This window comes from Schistocerca cancellata, unplaced genomic scaffold (assembly GCF_023864275.1).
Source record: "Schistocerca cancellata isolate TAMUIC-IGC-003103 unplaced genomic scaffold, iqSchCanc2.1 HiC_scaffold_322, whole genome shotgun sequence".
Taxonomy (NCBI): Eukaryota; Metazoa; Arthropoda; class Insecta; order Orthoptera; family Acrididae; genus Schistocerca; species Schistocerca cancellata.
In genome coordinates this window covers 1-16,820 of record NW_026046340.1, presented here as the reverse complement: position 1 = coordinate 16,820, position 16,820 = coordinate 1, and the positions used below count along the sequence as shown (strand labels likewise).

Sequence of the window (16,820 nt, the reverse complement as noted above, 5' to 3'; positions counted from 1 at the left end):
ATCCAGGCAGCGTCTCTACGCACATTTCGCGTCCTTTGGCAAGAGTCGTCGCGTGCGTGCGCCGCAAGAGTACTTAGACGATCATTTTTAAGCAGTGCAGTGCAGGATTCAGCGTCTGTAGCATTCTCTCGAGAGGATGCGACGGCGCTGGACGGCAGTCCCACTTTCCCCTCAGACGTCTGCAGCGGAAAGCACCAGGAAGCTGTGAACTAGCTGAGCATCGGTGGTTCAGTGGTAGAATGCTCGCCTGCCACGCGGGCGGCCCGGGTTCGATTCCCGGCCGATGCATCATTTTGCTTTTCCCGCGGTGCCGTGTGACTTGCGCGCTTGAGATGCACGATCCACAAGAATGTATAGCGGGATTCCCTTGAGAAGAAACGAGAACGCAGCACGCGCGGTTCCCCACTCGGACGCTCGCGTCATGTTCTACGGACTGGCGTCGGCCTGGCCTCACAAGTTGCTGTGTCCAGGTGCCTCCGAGGCATTGAACTTGAACGACGGGGAGTGCTGCCTATGGTTGCAAAAGCTGCAGCAACACCGCAATCAACTGGGCCGGCAATGCACGTGTAGCAACAGAACGCGTTAACCACGAAGTAGTGTATCTCTGCGTCTAACATTGGGTACGCTGCTTACCCAGATTCCAGGACCAGCGGTCTCCCCCCGTCCCCCTGCCTCGGTAGCGCAGTAGGCAGCGCGTAAGTCTCATAATTTTAAGGTCGTGAGTTCGATTCTCACCCGGGGCATTTAATTTTCTGTGAGTCACGGTGGTGCTGTCGCTAGTGCTCGAACTTATTTCTTGTTTGTTATCCACAACGTTTCAACGCTTCAGCGAGAAAATGTTTACTTCCTGTTATTGATACTTACAGCTTTCCTTTTCCTCTTCTCCCAGTAGAGCAAGAAGCCAAATGCATTGCTCTGAGACTTTTGAGGTGCGCGCCTTGCCAGTCAGTATGCGCAAAGACGCTCGCAAAGAGAGAAGGGTGCCGACGCGGGACTCGGCACGAAATGTGCGAGAGACCATCCGATCCGTCCAACGAACGCCGAACTCCGGTGTGGTCTAGTGGCTAGGATACCTGGCTTTCACCCAGGAGGCCCGGGTTCGATTCCCGGTACCGGAACGGAATTTTTTCCACACGAATCGTCTCAAGTTTCAGCTGTGCGTGCTGCCGTTTCCCGTCCTGTTCGCAATTCAGCTACTGTTTCATGACCGCCAGCAGAACATGGACGAGCGGAGCAGGCACACAGTGACCCTAGAAGTGGCGTGTGGCTTCATGCCACGTGTTTCCAGCGTAGGGCTGAGCAACCGTCCGCGTCGAGGCCCGTTAGCTCAGTTGGTTAGAGCGTCGTGCTAATAACGCGAAGGTCGTGGGTTCGATCCCCCCACGGGCCAGTACGCTTTTACTACTACGAAAAGGCAGCGCCGATTTCAGCTGGCGAGTGTGATGGCCAAAAGATCATCGCCCTGCGTGGACGTTGACAGAGGATCCGAACCCGACTTGTCGGCAAGCGCTACAGCATTCGCTCGGCAATGGCCACAATATGTTGAATACGCTGGTTCTGATACGGCAAAGAGAAAACGAAAGAAAATGTCCGATTGCCGACGTGTAACAACTTTGGCCCCTGTCAGTGCTTGGGCGGGTGACCGCATGGGAACGCAGGGTACTGTTGGCAATTTTGCTTCCTATTTGTCTTTCTCCTTTCTTTTCGCAGCTGCAGCCCGATTCAGTCAGGGAGACGCCACCGTGTAATGAAGCGGCGTGCTGTGTGTCCACCGCCTCGCCTCTCCTTGCCTCTCTCAGTCGTTTCTCGTGCTTGTCGTGTTGATATAGGCCGACTGGAGAGCGTCAGCTCTCGCGTCAGCTGAGCAAAGTCGAGACAAGTCGAGACTCAAGGGGAATCGACGCACACGCTATAGGGTGGCCTGCAGCGAGTAAGATGGGGAAAGAAACATTAATTTAAGGACGCGTGGCAAAAGTACTTATACGCAAAAGTAAAAGCCTGCTGCGGTGGCCGGGAATCGAACCCGGATCAACTGCTTGGAAGGCAACTATGCTGACCATTACACCACCACCGCACAGTTGCCTTCCGCGCCTCGCGAGCCGCGCTGTGTCTGCTTCCCGCCTGTCAGCGGCGCCTGAAGGTGGTCGTAGCTGTAGGCGCGTTACGGGGTAGGCGAGCTCATCCAGGCAGCGTCTCTACGCACATTTCGCGTCCTTTGGCAAGAGTCGTCGCGTGCGTGCGCCGCAAGAGTACTTAGACGATCATTTTTAAGCAGTGCAGTGCAGGATTCAGCGTCTGTAGCATTCTCTCGAGAGGATGCGACGGCGCTGGACGGCAGTCCCACTTTCCCCTCAGACGTCTGCAGCGGAAAGCACCAGGAAGCTGTGAACTAGCTGAGCATCGGTGGTTCAGTGGTAGAATGCTCGCCTGCCACGCGGGCGGCCCGGGTTCGATTCCCGGCCGATGCATCATTTTGCTTTTCCCGCGGTGCCGTGTGACTTGCGCGCTTGAGATGCACGATCCACAAGAATGTATAGCGGGATTCCCTTGAGAAGAAACGAGAACGCAGCACGCGCGGTTCCCCACTCGGACGCTCGCGTCATGTTCTACGGACTGGCGTCGGCCTGGCCTCACAAGTTGCTGTGTCCAGGTGCCTCCGAGGCATTGAACTTGAACGACGGGGAGTGCTGCCTATGGTTGCAAAAGCTGCAGCAACACCGCAATCAACTGGGCCGGCAATGCACGTGTAGCAACAGAACGCGTTAACCACGAAGTAGTGTATCTCTGCGTCTAACATTGGGTACGCTGCTTACCCAGATTCCAGGACCAGCGGTCTCCCCCCGTCCCCCTGCCTCGGTAGCGCAGTAGGCAGCGCGTAAGTCTCATAATTTTAAGGTCGTGAGTTCGATTCTCACCCGGGGCATTTAATTTTCTGTGAGTCACGGTGGTGCTGTCGCTAGTGCTCGAACTTATTTCTTGTTTGTTATCCACAACGTTTCAACGCTTCAGCGAGAAAATGTTTACTTCCTGTTATTGATACTTACAGCTTTCCTTTTCCTCTTCTCCCAGTAGAGCAAGAAGCCAAATGCATTGCTCTGAGACTTTTGAGGTGCGCGCCTTGCCAGTCAGTATGCGCAAAGACGCTCGCAAAGAGAGAAGGGTGCCGACGCGGGACTCGGCACGAAATGTGCGAGAGACCATCCGATCCGTCCAACGAACGCCGAACTCCGGTGTGGTCTAGTGGCTAGGATACCTGGCTTTCACCCAGGAGGCCCGGGTTCGATTCCCGGTACCGGAACGGAATTTTTTCCACACGAATCGTCTCAAGTTTCAGCTGTGCGTGCTGCCGTTTCCCGTCCTGTTCGCAATTCAGCTACTGTTTCATGACCGCCAGCAGAACATGGACGAGCGGAGCAGGCACACAGTGACCCTAGAAGTGGCGTGTGGCTTCATGCCACGTGTTTCCAGCGTAGGGCTGAGCAACCGTCCGCGTCGAGGCCCGTTAGCTCAGTTGGTTAGAGCGTCGTGCTAATAACGCGAAGGTCGTGGGTTCGATCCCCCCACGGGCCAGTACGCTTTTACTACTACGAAAAGGCAGCGCCGATTTCAGCTGGCGAGTGTGATGGCCAAAAGATCATCGCCCTGCGTGGACGTTGACAGAGGATCCGAACCCGACTTGTCGGCAAGCGCTACAGCATTCGCTCGGCAATGGCCACAATATGTTGAATACGCTGGTTCTGATACGGCAAAGAGAAAACGAAAGAAAATGTCCGATTGCCGACGTGTAACAACTTTGGCCCCTGTCAGTGCTTGGGCGGGTGACCGCATGGGAACGCAGGGTACTGTTGGCAATTTTGCTTCCTATTTGTCTTTCTCCTTTCTTTTCGCAGCTGCAGCCCGATTCAGTCAGGGAGACGCCACCGTGTAATGAAGCGGCGTGCTGTGTGTCCACCGCCTCGCCTCTCCTTGCCTCTCTCAGTCGTTTCTCGTGCTTGTCGTGTTGATATAGGCCGACTGGAGAGCGTCAGCTCTCGCGTCAGCTGAGCAAAGTCGAGACAAGTCGAGACTCAAGGGGAATCGACGCACACGCTATAGGGTGGCCTGCAGCGAGTAAGATGGGGAAAGAAACATTAATTTAAGGACGCGTGGCAAAAGTACTTATACGCAAAAGTAAAAGCCTGCTGCGGTGGCCGGGAATCGAACCCGGATCAACTGCTTGGAAGGCAACTATGCTGACCATTACACCACCACCGCACAGTTGCCTTCCGCGCCTCGCGAGCCGCGCTGTGTCTGCTTCCCGCCTGTCAGCGGCGCCTGAAGGTGGTCGTAGCTGTAGGCGCGTTACGGGGTAGGCGAGCTCATCCAGGCAGCGTCTCTACGCACATTTCGCGTCCTTTGGCAAGAGTCGTCGCGTGCGTGCGCCGCAAGAGTACTTAGACGATCATTTTTAAGCAGTGCAGTGCAGGATTCAGCGTCTGTAGCATTCTCTCGAGAGGATGCGACGGCGCTGGACGGCAGTCCCACTTTCCCCTCAGACGTCTGCAGCGGAAAGCACCAGGAAGCTGTGAACTAGCTGAGCATCGGTGGTTCAGTGGTAGAATGCTCGCCTGCCACGCGGGCGGCCCGGGTTCGATTCCCGGCCGATGCATCATTTTGCTTTTCCCGCGGTGCCGTGTGACTTGCGCGCTTGAGATGCACGATCCACAAGAATGTATAGCGGGATTCCCTTGAGAAGAAACGAGAACGCAGCACGCGCGGTTCCCCACTCGGACGCTCGCGTCATGTTCTACGGACTGGCGTCGGCCTGGCCTCACAAGTTGCTGTGTCCAGGTGCCTCCGAGGCATTGAACTTGAACGACGGGGAGTGCTGCCTATGGTTGCAAAAGCTGCAGCAACACCGCAATCAACTGGGCCGGCAATGCACGTGTAGCAACAGAACGCGTTAACCACGAAGTAGTGTATCTCTGCGTCTAACATTGGGTACGCTGCTTACCCAGATTCCAGGACCAGCGGTCTCCCCCCGTCCCCCTGCCTCGGTAGCGCAGTAGGCAGCGCGTAAGTCTCATAATTTTAAGGTCGTGAGTTCGATTCTCACCCGGGGCATTTAATTTTCTGTGAGTCACGGTGGTGCTGTCGCTAGTGCTCGAACTTATTTCTTGTTTGTTATCCACAACGTTTCAACGCTTCAGCGAGAAAATGTTTACTTCCTGTTATTGATACTTACAGCTTTCCTTTTCCTCTTCTCCCAGTAGAGCAAGAAGCCAAATGCATTGCTCTGAGACTTTTGAGGTGCGCGCCTTGCCAGTCAGTATGCGCAAAGACGCTCGCAAAGAGAGAAGGGTGCCGACGCGGGACTCGGCACGAAATGTGCGAGAGACCATCCGATCCGTCCAACGAACGCCGAACTCCGGTGTGGTCTAGTGGCTAGGATACCTGGCTTTCACCCAGGAGGCCCGGGTTCGATTCCCGGTACCGGAACGGAATTTTTTCCACACGAATCGTCTCAAGTTTCAGCTGTGCGTGCTGCCGTTTCCCGTCCTGTTCGCAATTCAGCTACTGTTTCATGACCGCCAGCAGAACATGGACGAGCGGAGCAGGCACACAGTGACCCTAGAAGTGGCGTGTGGCTTCATGCCACGTGTTTCCAGCGTAGGGCTGAGCAACCGTCCGCGTCGAGGCCCGTTAGCTCAGTTGGTTAGAGCGTCGTGCTAATAACGCGAAGGTCGTGGGTTCGATCCCCCCACGGGCCAGTACGCTTTTACTACTACGAAAAGGCAGCGCCGATTTCAGCTGGCGAGTGTGATGGCCAAAAGATCATCGCCCTGCGTGGACGTTGACAGAGGATCCGAACCCGACTTGTCGGCAAGCGCTACAGCATTCGCTCGGCAATGGCCACAATATGTTGAATACGCTGGTTCTGATACGGCAAAGAGAAAACGAAAGAAAATGTCCGATTGCCGACGTGTAACAACTTTGGCCCCTGTCAGTGCTTGGGCGGGTGACCGCATGGGAACGCAGGGTACTGTTGGCAATTTTGCTTCCTATTTGTCTTTCTCCTTTCTTTTCGCAGCTGCAGCCCGATTCAGTCAGGGAGACGCCACCGTGTAATGAAGCGGCGTGCTGTGTGTCCACCGCCTCGCCTCTCCTTGCCTCTCTCAGTCGTTTCTCGTGCTTGTCGTGTTGATATAGGCCGACTGGAGAGCGTCAGCTCTCGCGTCAGCTGAGCAAAGTCGAGACAAGTCGAGACTCAAGGGGAATCGACGCACACGCTATAGGGTGGCCTGCAGCGAGTAAGATGGGGAAAGAAACATTAATTTAAGGACGCGTGGCAAAAGTACTTATACGCAAAAGTAAAAGCCTGCTGCGGTGGCCGGGAATCGAACCCGGATCAACTGCTTGGAAGGCAACTATGCTGACCATTACACCACCACCGCACAGTTGCCTTCCGCGCCTCGCGAGCCGCGCTGTGTCTGCTTCCCGCCTGTCAGCGGCGCCTGAAGGTGGTCGTAGCTGTAGGCGCGTTACGGGGTAGGCGAGCTCATCCAGGCAGCGTCTCTACGCACATTTCGCGTCCTTTGGCAAGAGTCGTCGCGTGCGTGCGCCGCAAGAGTACTTAGACGATCATTTTTAAGCAGTGCAGTGCAGGATTCAGCGTCTGTAGCATTCTCTCGAGAGGATGCGACGGCGCTGGACGGCAGTCCCACTTTCCCCTCAGACGTCTGCAGCGGAAAGCACCAGGAAGCTGTGAACTAGCTGAGCATCGGTGGTTCAGTGGTAGAATGCTCGCCTGCCACGCGGGCGGCCCGGGTTCGATTCCCGGCCGATGCATCATTTTGCTTTTCCCGCGGTGCCGTGTGACTTGCGCGCTTGAGATGCACGATCCACAAGAATGTATAGCGGGATTCCCTTGAGAAGAAACGAGAACGCAGCACGCGCGGTTCCCCACTCGGACGCTCGCGTCATGTTCTACGGACTGGCGTCGGCCTGGCCTCACAAGTTGCTGTGTCCAGGTGCCTCCGAGGCATTGAACTTGAACGACGGGGAGTGCTGCCTATGGTTGCAAAAGCTGCAGCAACACCGCAATCAACTGGGCCGGCAATGCACGTGTAGCAACAGAACGCGTTAACCACGAAGTAGTGTATCTCTGCGTCTAACATTGGGTACGCTGCTTACCCAGATTCCAGGACCAGCGGTCTCCCCCCGTCCCCCTGCCTCGGTAGCGCAGTAGGCAGCGCGTAAGTCTCATAATTTTAAGGTCGTGAGTTCGATTCTCACCCGGGGCATTTAATTTTCTGTGAGTCACGGTGGTGCTGTCGCTAGTGCTCGAACTTATTTCTTGTTTGTTATCCACAACGTTTCAACGCTTCAGCGAGAAAATGTTTACTTCCTGTTATTGATACTTACAGCTTTCCTTTTCCTCTTCTCCCAGTAGAGCAAGAAGCCAAATGCATTGCTCTGAGACTTTTGAGGTGCGCGCCTTGCCAGTCAGTATGCGCAAAGACGCTCGCAAAGAGAGAAGGGTGCCGACGCGGGACTCGGCACGAAATGTGCGAGAGACCATCCGATCCGTCCAACGAACGCCGAACTCCGGTGTGGTCTAGTGGCTAGGATACCTGGCTTTCACCCAGGAGGCCCGGGTTCGATTCCCGGTACCGGAACGGAATTTTTTCCACACGAATCGTCTCAAGTTTCAGCTGTGCGTGCTGCCGTTTCCCGTCCTGTTCGCAATTCAGCTACTGTTTCATGACCGCCAGCAGAACATGGACGAGCGGAGCAGGCACACAGTGACCCTAGAAGTGGCGTGTGGCTTCATGCCACGTGTTTCCAGCGTAGGGCTGAGCAACCGTCCGCGTCGAGGCCCGTTAGCTCAGTTGGTTAGAGCGTCGTGCTAATAACGCGAAGGTCGTGGGTTCGATCCCCCCACGGGCCAGTACGCTTTTACTACTACGAAAAGGCAGCGCCGATTTCAGCTGGCGAGTGTGATGGCCAAAAGATCATCGCCCTGCGTGGACGTTGACAGAGGATCCGAACCCGACTTGTCGGCAAGCGCTACAGCATTCGCTCGGCAATGGCCACAATATGTTGAATACGCTGGTTCTGATACGGCAAAGAGAAAACGAAAGAAAATGTCCGATTGCCGACGTGTAACAACTTTGGCCCCTGTCAGTGCTTGGGCGGGTGACCGCATGGGAACGCAGGGTACTGTTGGCAATTTTGCTTCCTATTTGTCTTTCTCCTTTCTTTTCGCAGCTGCAGCCCGATTCAGTCAGGGAGACGCCACCGTGTAATGAAGCGGCGTGCTGTGTGTCCACCGCCTCGCCTCTCCTTGCCTCTCTCAGTCGTTTCTCGTGCTTGTCGTGTTGATATAGGCCGACTGGAGAGCGTCAGCTCTCGCGTCAGCTGAGCAAAGTCGAGACAAGTCGAGACTCAAGGGGAATCGACGCACACGCTATAGGGTGGCCTGCAGCGAGTAAGATGGGGAAAGAAACATTAATTTAAGGACGCGTGGCAAAAGTACTTATACGCAAAAGTAAAAGCCTGCTGCGGTGGCCGGGAATCGAACCCGGATCAACTGCTTGGAAGGCAACTATGCTGACCATTACACCACCACCGCACAGTTGCCTTCCGCGCCTCGCGAGCCGCGCTGTGTCTGCTTCCCGCCTGTCAGCGGCGCCTGAAGGTGGTCGTAGCTGTAGGCGCGTTACGGGGTAGGCGAGCTCATCCAGGCAGCGTCTCTACGCACATTTCGCGTCCTTTGGCAAGAGTCGTCGCGTGCGTGCGCCGCAAGAGTACTTAGACGATCATTTTTAAGCAGTGCAGTGCAGGATTCAGCGTCTGTAGCATTCTCTCGAGAGGATGCGACGGCGCTGGACGGCAGTCCCACTTTCCCCTCAGACGTCTGCAGCGGAAAGCACCAGGAAGCTGTGAACTAGCTGAGCATCGGTGGTTCAGTGGTAGAATGCTCGCCTGCCACGCGGGCGGCCCGGGTTCGATTCCCGGCCGATGCATCATTTTGCTTTTCCCGCGGTGCCGTGTGACTTGCGCGCTTGAGATGCACGATCCACAAGAATGTATAGCGGGATTCCCTTGAGAAGAAACGAGAACGCAGCACGCGCGGTTCCCCACTCGGACGCTCGCGTCATGTTCTACGGACTGGCGTCGGCCTGGCCTCACAAGTTGCTGTGTCCAGGTGCCTCCGAGGCATTGAACTTGAACGACGGGGAGTGCTGCCTATGGTTGCAAAAGCTGCAGCAACACCGCAATCAACTGGGCCGGCAATGCACGTGTAGCAACAGAACGCGTTAACCACGAAGTAGTGTATCTCTGCGTCTAACATTGGGTACGCTGCTTACCCAGATTCCAGGACCAGCGGTCTCCCCCCGTCCCCCTGCCTCGGTAGCGCAGTAGGCAGCGCGTAAGTCTCATAATTTTAAGGTCGTGAGTTCGATTCTCACCCGGGGCATTTAATTTTCTGTGAGTCACGGTGGTGCTGTCGCTAGTGCTCGAACTTATTTCTTGTTTGTTATCCACAACGTTTCAACGCTTCAGCGAGAAAATGTTTACTTCCTGTTATTGATACTTACAGCTTTCCTTTTCCTCTTCTCCCAGTAGAGCAAGAAGCCAAATGCATTGCTCTGAGACTTTTGAGGTGCGCGCCTTGCCAGTCAGTATGCGCAAAGACGCTCGCAAAGAGAGAAGGGTGCCGACGCGGGACTCGGCACGAAATGTGCGAGAGACCATCCGATCCGTCCAACGAACGCCGAACTCCGGTGTGGTCTAGTGGCTAGGATACCTGGCTTTCACCCAGGAGGCCCGGGTTCGATTCCCGGTACCGGAACGGAATTTTTTCCACACGAATCGTCTCAAGTTTCAGCTGTGCGTGCTGCCGTTTCCCGTCCTGTTCGCAATTCAGCTACTGTTTCATGACCGCCAGCAGAACATGGACGAGCGGAGCAGGCACACAGTGACCCTAGAAGTGGCGTGTGGCTTCATGCCACGTGTTTCCAGCGTAGGGCTGAGCAACCGTCCGCGTCGAGGCCCGTTAGCTCAGTTGGTTAGAGCGTCGTGCTAATAACGCGAAGGTCGTGGGTTCGATCCCCCCACGGGCCAGTACGCTTTTACTACTACGAAAAGGCAGCGCCGATTTCAGCTGGCGAGTGTGATGGCCAAAAGATCATCGCCCTGCGTGGACGTTGACAGAGGATCCGAACCCGACTTGTCGGCAAGCGCTACAGCATTCGCTCGGCAATGGCCACAATATGTTGAATACGCTGGTTCTGATACGGCAAAGAGAAAACGAAAGAAAATGTCCGATTGCCGACGTGTAACAACTTTGGCCCCTGTCAGTGCTTGGGCGGGTGACCGCATGGGAACGCAGGGTACTGTTGGCAATTTTGCTTCCTATTTGTCTTTCTCCTTTCTTTTCGCAGCTGCAGCCCGATTCAGTCAGGGAGACGCCACCGTGTAATGAAGCGGCGTGCTGTGTGTCCACCGCCTCGCCTCTCCTTGCCTCTCTCAGTCGTTTCTCGTGCTTGTCGTGTTGATATAGGCCGACTGGAGAGCGTCAGCTCTCGCGTCAGCTGAGCAAAGTCGAGACAAGTCGAGACTCAAGGGGAATCGACGCACACGCTATAGGGTGGCCTGCAGCGAGTAAGATGGGGAAAGAAACATTAATTTAAGGACGCGTGGCAAAAGTACTTATACGCAAAAGTAAAAGCCTGCTGCGGTGGCCGGGAATCGAACCCGGATCAACTGCTTGGAAGGCAACTATGCTGACCATTACACCACCACCGCACAGTTGCCTTCCGCGCCTCGCGAGCCGCGCTGTGTCTGCTTCCCGCCTGTCAGCGGCGCCTGAAGGTGGTCGTAGCTGTAGGCGCGTTACGGGGTAGGCGAGCTCATCCAGGCAGCGTCTCTACGCACATTTCGCGTCCTTTGGCAAGAGTCGTCGCGTGCGTGCGCCGCAAGAGTACTTAGACGATCATTTTTAAGCAGTGCAGTGCAGGATTCAGCGTCTGTAGCATTCTCTCGAGAGGATGCGACGGCGCTGGACGGCAGTCCCACTTTCCCCTCAGACGTCTGCAGCGGAAAGCACCAGGAAGCTGTGAACTAGCTGAGCATCGGTGGTTCAGTGGTAGAATGCTCGCCTGCCACGCGGGCGGCCCGGGTTCGATTCCCGGCCGATGCATCATTTTGCTTTTCCCGCGGTGCCGTGTGACTTGCGCGCTTGAGATGCACGATCCACAAGAATGTATAGCGGGATTCCCTTGAGAAGAAACGAGAACGCAGCACGCGCGGTTCCCCACTCGGACGCTCGCGTCATGTTCTACGGACTGGCGTCGGCCTGGCCTCACAAGTTGCTGTGTCCAGGTGCCTCCGAGGCATTGAACTTGAACGACGGGGAGTGCTGCCTATGGTTGCAAAAGCTGCAGCAACACCGCAATCAACTGGGCCGGCAATGCACGTGTAGCAACAGAACGCGTTAACCACGAAGTAGTGTATCTCTGCGTCTAACATTGGGTACGCTGCTTACCCAGATTCCAGGACCAGCGGTCTCCCCCCGTCCCCCTGCCTCGGTAGCGCAGTAGGCAGCGCGTAAGTCTCATAATTTTAAGGTCGTGAGTTCGATTCTCACCCGGGGCATTTAATTTTCTGTGAGTCACGGTGGTGCTGTCGCTAGTGCTCGAACTTATTTCTTGTTTGTTATCCACAACGTTTCAACGCTTCAGCGAGAAAATGTTTACTTCCTGTTATTGATACTTACAGCTTTCCTTTTCCTCTTCTCCCAGTAGAGCAAGAAGCCAAATGCATTGCTCTGAGACTTTTGAGGTGCGCGCCTTGCCAGTCAGTATGCGCAAAGACGCTCGCAAAGAGAGAAGGGTGCCGACGCGGGACTCGGCACGAAATGTGCGAGAGACCATCCGATCCGTCCAACGAACGCCGAACTCCGGTGTGGTCTAGTGGCTAGGATACCTGGCTTTCACCCAGGAGGCCCGGGTTCGATTCCCGGTACCGGAACGGAATTTTTTCCACACGAATCGTCTCAAGTTTCAGCTGTGCGTGCTGCCGTTTCCCGTCCTGTTCGCAATTCAGCTACTGTTTCATGACCGCCAGCAGAACATGGACGAGCGGAGCAGGCACACAGTGACCCTAGAAGTGGCGTGTGGCTTCATGCCACGTGTTTCCAGCGTAGGGCTGAGCAACCGTCCGCGTCGAGGCCCGTTAGCTCAGTTGGTTAGAGCGTCGTGCTAATAACGCGAAGGTCGTGGGTTCGATCCCCCCACGGGCCAGTACGCTTTTACTACTACGAAAAGGCAGCGCCGATTTCAGCTGGCGAGTGTGATGGCCAAAAGATCATCGCCCTGCGTGGACGTTGACAGAGGATCCGAACCCGACTTGTCGGCAAGCGCTACAGCATTCGCTCGGCAATGGCCACAATATGTTGAATACGCTGGTTCTGATACGGCAAAGAGAAAACGAAAGAAAATGTCCGATTGCCGACGTGTAACAACTTTGGCCCCTGTCAGTGCTTGGGCGGGTGACCGCATGGGAACGCAGGGTACTGTTGGCAATTTTGCTTCCTATTTGTCTTTCTCCTTTCTTTTCGCAGCTGCAGCCCGATTCAGTCAGGGAGACGCCACCGTGTAATGAAGCGGCGTGCTGTGTGTCCACCGCCTCGCCTCTCCTTGCCTCTCTCAGTCGTTTCTCGTGCTTGTCGTGTTGATATAGGCCGACTGGAGAGCGTCAGCTCTCGCGTCAGCTGAGCAAAGTCGAGACAAGTCGAGACTCAAGGGGAATCGACGCACACGCTATAGGGTGGCCTGCAGCGAGTAAGATGGGGAAAGAAACATTAATTTAAGGACGCGTGGCAAAAGTACTTATACGCAAAAGTAAAAGCCTGCTGCGGTGGCCGGGAATCGAACCCGGATCAACTGCTTGGAAGGCAACTATGCTGACCATTACACCACCACCGCACAGTTGCCTTCCGCGCCTCGCGAGCCGCGCTGTGTCTGCTTCCCGCCTGTCAGCGGCGCCTGAAGGTGGTCGTAGCTGTAGGCGCGTTACGGGGTAGGCGAGCTCATCCAGGCAGCGTCTCTACGCACATTTCGCGTCCTTTGGCAAGAGTCGTCGCGTGCGTGCGCCGCAAGAGTACTTAGACGATCATTTTTAAGCAGTGCAGTGCAGGATTCAGCGTCTGTAGCATTCTCTCGAGAGGATGCGACGGCGCTGGACGGCAGTCCCACTTTCCCCTCAGACGTCTGCAGCGGAAAGCACCAGGAAGCTGTGAACTAGCTGAGCATCGGTGGTTCAGTGGTAGAATGCTCGCCTGCCACGCGGGCGGCCCGGGTTCGATTCCCGGCCGATGCATCATTTTGCTTTTCCCGCGGTGCCGTGTGACTTGCGCGCTTGAGATGCACGATCCACAAGAATGTATAGCGGGATTCCCTTGAGAAGAAACGAGAACGCAGCACGCGCGGTTCCCCACTCGGACGCTCGCGTCATGTTCTACGGACTGGCGTCGGCCTGGCCTCACAAGTTGCTGTGTCCAGGTGCCTCCGAGGCATTGAACTTGAACGACGGGGAGTGCTGCCTATGGTTGCAAAAGCTGCAGCAACACCGCAATCAACTGGGCCGGCAATGCACGTGTAGCAACAGAACGCGTTAACCACGAAGTAGTGTATCTCTGCGTCTAACATTGGGTACGCTGCTTACCCAGATTCCAGGACCAGCGGTCTCCCCCCGTCCCCCTGCCTCGGTAGCGCAGTAGGCAGCGCGTAAGTCTCATAATTTTAAGGTCGTGAGTTCGATTCTCACCCGGGGCATTTAATTTTCTGTGAGTCACGGTGGTGCTGTCGCTAGTGCTCGAACTTATTTCTTGTTTGTTATCCACAACGTTTCAACGCTTCAGCGAGAAAATGTTTACTTCCTGTTATTGATACTTACAGCTTTCCTTTTCCTCTTCTCCCAGTAGAGCAAGAAGCCAAATGCATTGCTCTGAGACTTTTGAGGTGCGCGCCTTGCCAGTCAGTATGCGCAAAGACGCTCGCAAAGAGAGAAGGGTGCCGACGCGGGACTCGGCACGAAATGTGCGAGAGACCATCCGATCCGTCCAACGAACGCCGAACTCCGGTGTGGTCTAGTGGCTAGGATACCTGGCTTTCACCCAGGAGGCCCGGGTTCGATTCCCGGTACCGGAACGGAATTTTTTCCACACGAATCGTCTCAAGTTTCAGCTGTGCGTGCTGCCGTTTCCCGTCCTGTTCGCAATTCAGCTACTGTTTCATGACCGCCAGCAGAACATGGACGAGCGGAGCAGGCACACAGTGACCCTAGAAGTGGCGTGTGGCTTCATGCCACGTGTTTCCAGCGTAGGGCTGAGCAACCGTCCGCGTCGAGGCCCGTTAGCTCAGTTGGTTAGAGCGTCGTGCTAATAACGCGAAGGTCGTGGGTTCGATCCCCCCACGGGCCAGTACGCTTTTACTACTACGAAAAGGCAGCGCCGATTTCAGCTGGCGAGTGTGATGGCCAAAAGATCATCGCCCTGCGTGGACGTTGACAGAGGATCCGAACCCGACTTGTCGGCAAGCGCTACAGCATTCGCTCGGCAATGGCCACAATATGTTGAATACGCTGGTTCTGATACGGCAAAGAGAAAACGAAAGAAAATGTCCGATTGCCGACGTGTAACAACTTTGGCCCCTGTCAGTGCTTGGGCGGGTGACCGCATGGGAACGCAGGGTACTGTTGGCAATTTTGCTTCCTATTTGTCTTTCTCCTTTCTTTTCGCAGCTGCAGCCCGATTCAGTCAGGGAGACGCCACCGTGTAATGAAGCGGCGTGCTGTGTGTCCACCGCCTCGCCTCTCCTTGCCTCTCTCAGTCGTTTCTCGTGCTTGTCGTGTTGATATAGGCCGACTGGAGAGCGTCAGCTCTCGCGTCAGCTGAGCAAAGTCGAGACAAGTCGAGACTCAAGGGGAATCGACGCACACGCTATAGGGTGGCCTGCAGCGAGTAAGATGGGGAAAGAAACATTAATTTAAGGACGCGTGGCAAAAGTACTTATACGCAAAAGTAAAAGCCTGCTGCGGTGGCCGGGAATCGAACCCGGATCAACTGCTTGGAAGGCAACTATGCTGACCATTACACCACCACCGCACAGTTGCCTTCCGCGCCTCGCGAGCCGCGCTGTGTCTGCTTCCCGCCTGTCAGCGGCGCCTGAAGGTGGTCGTAGCTGTAGGCGCGTTACGGGGTAGGCGAGCTCATCCAGGCAGCGTCTCTACGCACATTTCGCGTCCTTTGGCAAGAGTCGTCGCGTGCGTGCGCCGCAAGAGTACTTAGACGATCATTTTTAAGCAGTGCAGTGCAGGATTCAGCGTCTGTAGCATTCTCTCGAGAGGATGCGACGGCGCTGGACGGCAGTCCCACTTTCCCCTCAGACGTCTGCAGCGGAAAGCACCAGGAAGCTGTGAACTAGCTGAGCATCGGTGGTTCAGTGGTAGAATGCTCGCCTGCCACGCGGGCGGCCCGGGTTCGATTCCCGGCCGATGCATCATTTTGCTTTTCCCGCGGTGCCGTGTGACTTGCGCGCTTGAGATGCACGATCCACAAGAATGTATAGCGGGATTCCCTTGAGAAGAAACGAGAACGCAGCACGCGCGGTTCCCCACTCGGACGCTCGCGTCATGTTCTACGGACTGGCGTCGGCCTGGCCTCACAAGTTGCTGTGTCCAGGTGCCTCCGAGGCATTGAACTTGAACGACGGGGAGTGCTGCCTATGGTTGCAAAAGCTGCAGCAACACCGCAATCAACTGGGCCGGCAATGCACGTGTAGCAACAGAACGCGTTAACCACGAAGTAGTGTATCTCTGCGTCTAACATTGGGTACGCTGCTTACCCAGATTCCAGGACCAGCGGTCTCCCCCCCGTCCCCCTGCCTCGGTAGCGCAGTAGGCAGCGCGTAAGTCTCATAATTTTAAGGTCGTGAGTTCGATTCTCACCCGGGGCATTTAATTTTCTGTGAGTCACGGTGGTGCTGTCGCTAGTGCTCGAACTTATTTCTTGTTTGTTATCCACAACGTTTCAACGCTTCAGCGAGAAAATGTTTACTTCCTGTTATTGATACTTACAGCTTTCCTTTTCCTCTTCTCCCAGTAGAGCAAGAAGCCAAATGCATTGCTCTGAGACTTTTGAGGTGCGCGCCTTGCCAGTCAGTATGCGCAAAGACGCTCGCAAAGAGAGAAGGGTGCCGACGCGGGACTCGGCACGAAATGTGCGAGAGACCATCCGATCCGTCCAACGAACGCCGAACTCCGGTGTGGTCTAGTGGCTAGGATACCTGGCTTTCACCCAGGAGGCCCGGGTTCGATTCCCGGTACCGGAACGGAATTTTTTCCACACGAATCGTCTCAAGTTTCAGCTGTGCGTGCTGCCGTTTCCCGTCCTGTTCGCAATTCAGCTACTGTTTCATGACCGCCAGCAGAACATGGACGAGCGGAGCAGGCACACAGTGACCCTAGAAGTGGCGTGTGGCTTCATGCCACGTGTTTCCAGCGTAGGGCTGAGCAACCGTCCGCGTCGAGGCCCGTTAGCTCAGTTGGTTAGAGCGTCGTGCTAATAACGCGAAGGTCGTGGGTTCGATCCCCCCACGGGCCAGTACGCTTTTACTACTACGAAAAGGCAGCGCCGATTTCAGCTGGCGAGTGTGATGGCCAAAAGATCATCGCCCTGCGTGGACGTTGACAGAGGATCCGAACCCGACTTGTCGGCAAGCGCTACAGCATTCGCTCGGCAATGGCCACAATATGTTGAATACGCTGGTTCT

The 16,820-nt window shown here is 55.6% G+C and overlaps 39 non-coding genes across 39 annotated transcripts; 32 read left to right on the top strand and 7 right to left on the bottom strand.

Moving 5' to 3' along the window:
* Window positions 1-217: 217 nt before the first annotated feature.
* Window positions 218-288, top strand: Trnag-gcc (transfer RNA glycine (anticodon GCC)). Its single transcript has one exon. It is a non-coding gene; the product is annotated as a tRNA-Gly (tRNA).
* A 382-nt stretch (window positions 289-670) lies between these two features.
* Trnam-cau (transfer RNA methionine (anticodon CAU)) lies at window positions 671-743 on the top strand. The gene has a single exon. It is a non-coding gene; the product is annotated as a tRNA-Met (tRNA).
* A 303-nt stretch (window positions 744-1,046) lies between these two features.
* On the top strand, window positions 1,047-1,118 carry Trnae-uuc (transfer RNA glutamic acid (anticodon UUC)). The gene has a single exon. It is a non-coding gene; the product is annotated as a tRNA-Glu (tRNA).
* A 198-nt stretch (window positions 1,119-1,316) lies between these two features.
* Window positions 1,317-1,390, top strand: Trnai-aau (transfer RNA isoleucine (anticodon AAU)). Its single transcript has one exon. It is a non-coding gene; the product is annotated as a tRNA-Ile (tRNA).
* Window positions 1,391-2,002: 612 nt separating this feature from the next.
* Window positions 2,003-2,074, bottom strand: Trnag-ucc (transfer RNA glycine (anticodon UCC)). Its single transcript has one exon. It is a non-coding gene; the product is annotated as a tRNA-Gly (tRNA).
* Window positions 2,075-2,397: 323 nt separating this feature from the next.
* On the top strand, window positions 2,398-2,468 carry Trnag-gcc (transfer RNA glycine (anticodon GCC)). Its single transcript has one exon. It is a non-coding gene; the product is annotated as a tRNA-Gly (tRNA).
* A 382-nt stretch (window positions 2,469-2,850) lies between these two features.
* On the top strand, window positions 2,851-2,923 carry Trnam-cau (transfer RNA methionine (anticodon CAU)). Its single transcript has one exon. It is a non-coding gene; the product is annotated as a tRNA-Met (tRNA).
* A 303-nt stretch (window positions 2,924-3,226) lies between these two features.
* Trnae-uuc (transfer RNA glutamic acid (anticodon UUC)) lies at window positions 3,227-3,298 on the top strand. The gene has a single exon. It is a non-coding gene; the product is annotated as a tRNA-Glu (tRNA).
* A 198-nt stretch (window positions 3,299-3,496) lies between these two features.
* On the top strand, window positions 3,497-3,570 carry Trnai-aau (transfer RNA isoleucine (anticodon AAU)). The gene has a single exon. It is a non-coding gene; the product is annotated as a tRNA-Ile (tRNA).
* A 612-nt stretch (window positions 3,571-4,182) lies between these two features.
* On the bottom strand, window positions 4,183-4,254 carry Trnag-ucc (transfer RNA glycine (anticodon UCC)). The gene has a single exon. It is a non-coding gene; the product is annotated as a tRNA-Gly (tRNA).
* A 323-nt stretch (window positions 4,255-4,577) lies between these two features.
* Trnag-gcc (transfer RNA glycine (anticodon GCC)) lies at window positions 4,578-4,648 on the top strand. Its single transcript has one exon. It is a non-coding gene; the product is annotated as a tRNA-Gly (tRNA).
* Window positions 4,649-5,030: 382 nt separating this feature from the next.
* Trnam-cau (transfer RNA methionine (anticodon CAU)) lies at window positions 5,031-5,103 on the top strand. Its single transcript has one exon. It is a non-coding gene; the product is annotated as a tRNA-Met (tRNA).
* A 303-nt stretch (window positions 5,104-5,406) lies between these two features.
* On the top strand, window positions 5,407-5,478 carry Trnae-uuc (transfer RNA glutamic acid (anticodon UUC)). The gene has a single exon. It is a non-coding gene; the product is annotated as a tRNA-Glu (tRNA).
* Window positions 5,479-5,676: 198 nt separating this feature from the next.
* Trnai-aau (transfer RNA isoleucine (anticodon AAU)) lies at window positions 5,677-5,750 on the top strand. The gene has a single exon. It is a non-coding gene; the product is annotated as a tRNA-Ile (tRNA).
* A 612-nt stretch (window positions 5,751-6,362) lies between these two features.
* On the bottom strand, window positions 6,363-6,434 carry Trnag-ucc (transfer RNA glycine (anticodon UCC)). The gene has a single exon. It is a non-coding gene; the product is annotated as a tRNA-Gly (tRNA).
* A 323-nt stretch (window positions 6,435-6,757) lies between these two features.
* Window positions 6,758-6,828, top strand: Trnag-gcc (transfer RNA glycine (anticodon GCC)). The gene has a single exon. It is a non-coding gene; the product is annotated as a tRNA-Gly (tRNA).
* Window positions 6,829-7,210: 382 nt separating this feature from the next.
* On the top strand, window positions 7,211-7,283 carry Trnam-cau (transfer RNA methionine (anticodon CAU)). The gene has a single exon. It is a non-coding gene; the product is annotated as a tRNA-Met (tRNA).
* A 303-nt stretch (window positions 7,284-7,586) lies between these two features.
* On the top strand, window positions 7,587-7,658 carry Trnae-uuc (transfer RNA glutamic acid (anticodon UUC)). Its single transcript has one exon. It is a non-coding gene; the product is annotated as a tRNA-Glu (tRNA).
* A 198-nt stretch (window positions 7,659-7,856) lies between these two features.
* Trnai-aau (transfer RNA isoleucine (anticodon AAU)) lies at window positions 7,857-7,930 on the top strand. The gene has a single exon. It is a non-coding gene; the product is annotated as a tRNA-Ile (tRNA).
* Window positions 7,931-8,542: 612 nt separating this feature from the next.
* Trnag-ucc (transfer RNA glycine (anticodon UCC)) lies at window positions 8,543-8,614 on the bottom strand. The gene has a single exon. It is a non-coding gene; the product is annotated as a tRNA-Gly (tRNA).
* Window positions 8,615-8,937: 323 nt separating this feature from the next.
* Trnag-gcc (transfer RNA glycine (anticodon GCC)) lies at window positions 8,938-9,008 on the top strand. Its single transcript has one exon. It is a non-coding gene; the product is annotated as a tRNA-Gly (tRNA).
* A 382-nt stretch (window positions 9,009-9,390) lies between these two features.
* Trnam-cau (transfer RNA methionine (anticodon CAU)) lies at window positions 9,391-9,463 on the top strand. Its single transcript has one exon. It is a non-coding gene; the product is annotated as a tRNA-Met (tRNA).
* Window positions 9,464-9,766: 303 nt separating this feature from the next.
* Window positions 9,767-9,838, top strand: Trnae-uuc (transfer RNA glutamic acid (anticodon UUC)). Its single transcript has one exon. It is a non-coding gene; the product is annotated as a tRNA-Glu (tRNA).
* Window positions 9,839-10,036: 198 nt separating this feature from the next.
* Window positions 10,037-10,110, top strand: Trnai-aau (transfer RNA isoleucine (anticodon AAU)). The gene has a single exon. It is a non-coding gene; the product is annotated as a tRNA-Ile (tRNA).
* A 612-nt stretch (window positions 10,111-10,722) lies between these two features.
* On the bottom strand, window positions 10,723-10,794 carry Trnag-ucc (transfer RNA glycine (anticodon UCC)). The gene has a single exon. It is a non-coding gene; the product is annotated as a tRNA-Gly (tRNA).
* Window positions 10,795-11,117: 323 nt separating this feature from the next.
* Window positions 11,118-11,188, top strand: Trnag-gcc (transfer RNA glycine (anticodon GCC)). Its single transcript has one exon. It is a non-coding gene; the product is annotated as a tRNA-Gly (tRNA).
* A 382-nt stretch (window positions 11,189-11,570) lies between these two features.
* Trnam-cau (transfer RNA methionine (anticodon CAU)) lies at window positions 11,571-11,643 on the top strand. Its single transcript has one exon. It is a non-coding gene; the product is annotated as a tRNA-Met (tRNA).
* Window positions 11,644-11,946: 303 nt separating this feature from the next.
* Trnae-uuc (transfer RNA glutamic acid (anticodon UUC)) lies at window positions 11,947-12,018 on the top strand. The gene has a single exon. It is a non-coding gene; the product is annotated as a tRNA-Glu (tRNA).
* A 198-nt stretch (window positions 12,019-12,216) lies between these two features.
* Window positions 12,217-12,290, top strand: Trnai-aau (transfer RNA isoleucine (anticodon AAU)). The gene has a single exon. It is a non-coding gene; the product is annotated as a tRNA-Ile (tRNA).
* Window positions 12,291-12,902: 612 nt separating this feature from the next.
* On the bottom strand, window positions 12,903-12,974 carry Trnag-ucc (transfer RNA glycine (anticodon UCC)). The gene has a single exon. It is a non-coding gene; the product is annotated as a tRNA-Gly (tRNA).
* A 323-nt stretch (window positions 12,975-13,297) lies between these two features.
* On the top strand, window positions 13,298-13,368 carry Trnag-gcc (transfer RNA glycine (anticodon GCC)). Its single transcript has one exon. It is a non-coding gene; the product is annotated as a tRNA-Gly (tRNA).
* Window positions 13,369-13,750: 382 nt separating this feature from the next.
* Window positions 13,751-13,823, top strand: Trnam-cau (transfer RNA methionine (anticodon CAU)). Its single transcript has one exon. It is a non-coding gene; the product is annotated as a tRNA-Met (tRNA).
* A 303-nt stretch (window positions 13,824-14,126) lies between these two features.
* Window positions 14,127-14,198, top strand: Trnae-uuc (transfer RNA glutamic acid (anticodon UUC)). The gene has a single exon. It is a non-coding gene; the product is annotated as a tRNA-Glu (tRNA).
* A 198-nt stretch (window positions 14,199-14,396) lies between these two features.
* Window positions 14,397-14,470, top strand: Trnai-aau (transfer RNA isoleucine (anticodon AAU)). The gene has a single exon. It is a non-coding gene; the product is annotated as a tRNA-Ile (tRNA).
* Window positions 14,471-15,082: 612 nt separating this feature from the next.
* Trnag-ucc (transfer RNA glycine (anticodon UCC)) lies at window positions 15,083-15,154 on the bottom strand. The gene has a single exon. It is a non-coding gene; the product is annotated as a tRNA-Gly (tRNA).
* Window positions 15,155-15,477: 323 nt separating this feature from the next.
* Trnag-gcc (transfer RNA glycine (anticodon GCC)) lies at window positions 15,478-15,548 on the top strand. The gene has a single exon. It is a non-coding gene; the product is annotated as a tRNA-Gly (tRNA).
* Window positions 15,549-15,931: 383 nt separating this feature from the next.
* Trnam-cau (transfer RNA methionine (anticodon CAU)) lies at window positions 15,932-16,004 on the top strand. The gene has a single exon. It is a non-coding gene; the product is annotated as a tRNA-Met (tRNA).
* Window positions 16,005-16,307: 303 nt separating this feature from the next.
* Window positions 16,308-16,379, top strand: Trnae-uuc (transfer RNA glutamic acid (anticodon UUC)). Its single transcript has one exon. It is a non-coding gene; the product is annotated as a tRNA-Glu (tRNA).
* Window positions 16,380-16,577: 198 nt separating this feature from the next.
* Trnai-aau (transfer RNA isoleucine (anticodon AAU)) lies at window positions 16,578-16,651 on the top strand. Its single transcript has one exon. It is a non-coding gene; the product is annotated as a tRNA-Ile (tRNA).
* The last annotated feature ends 169 nt before the right edge of the window (window positions 16,652-16,820 follow it).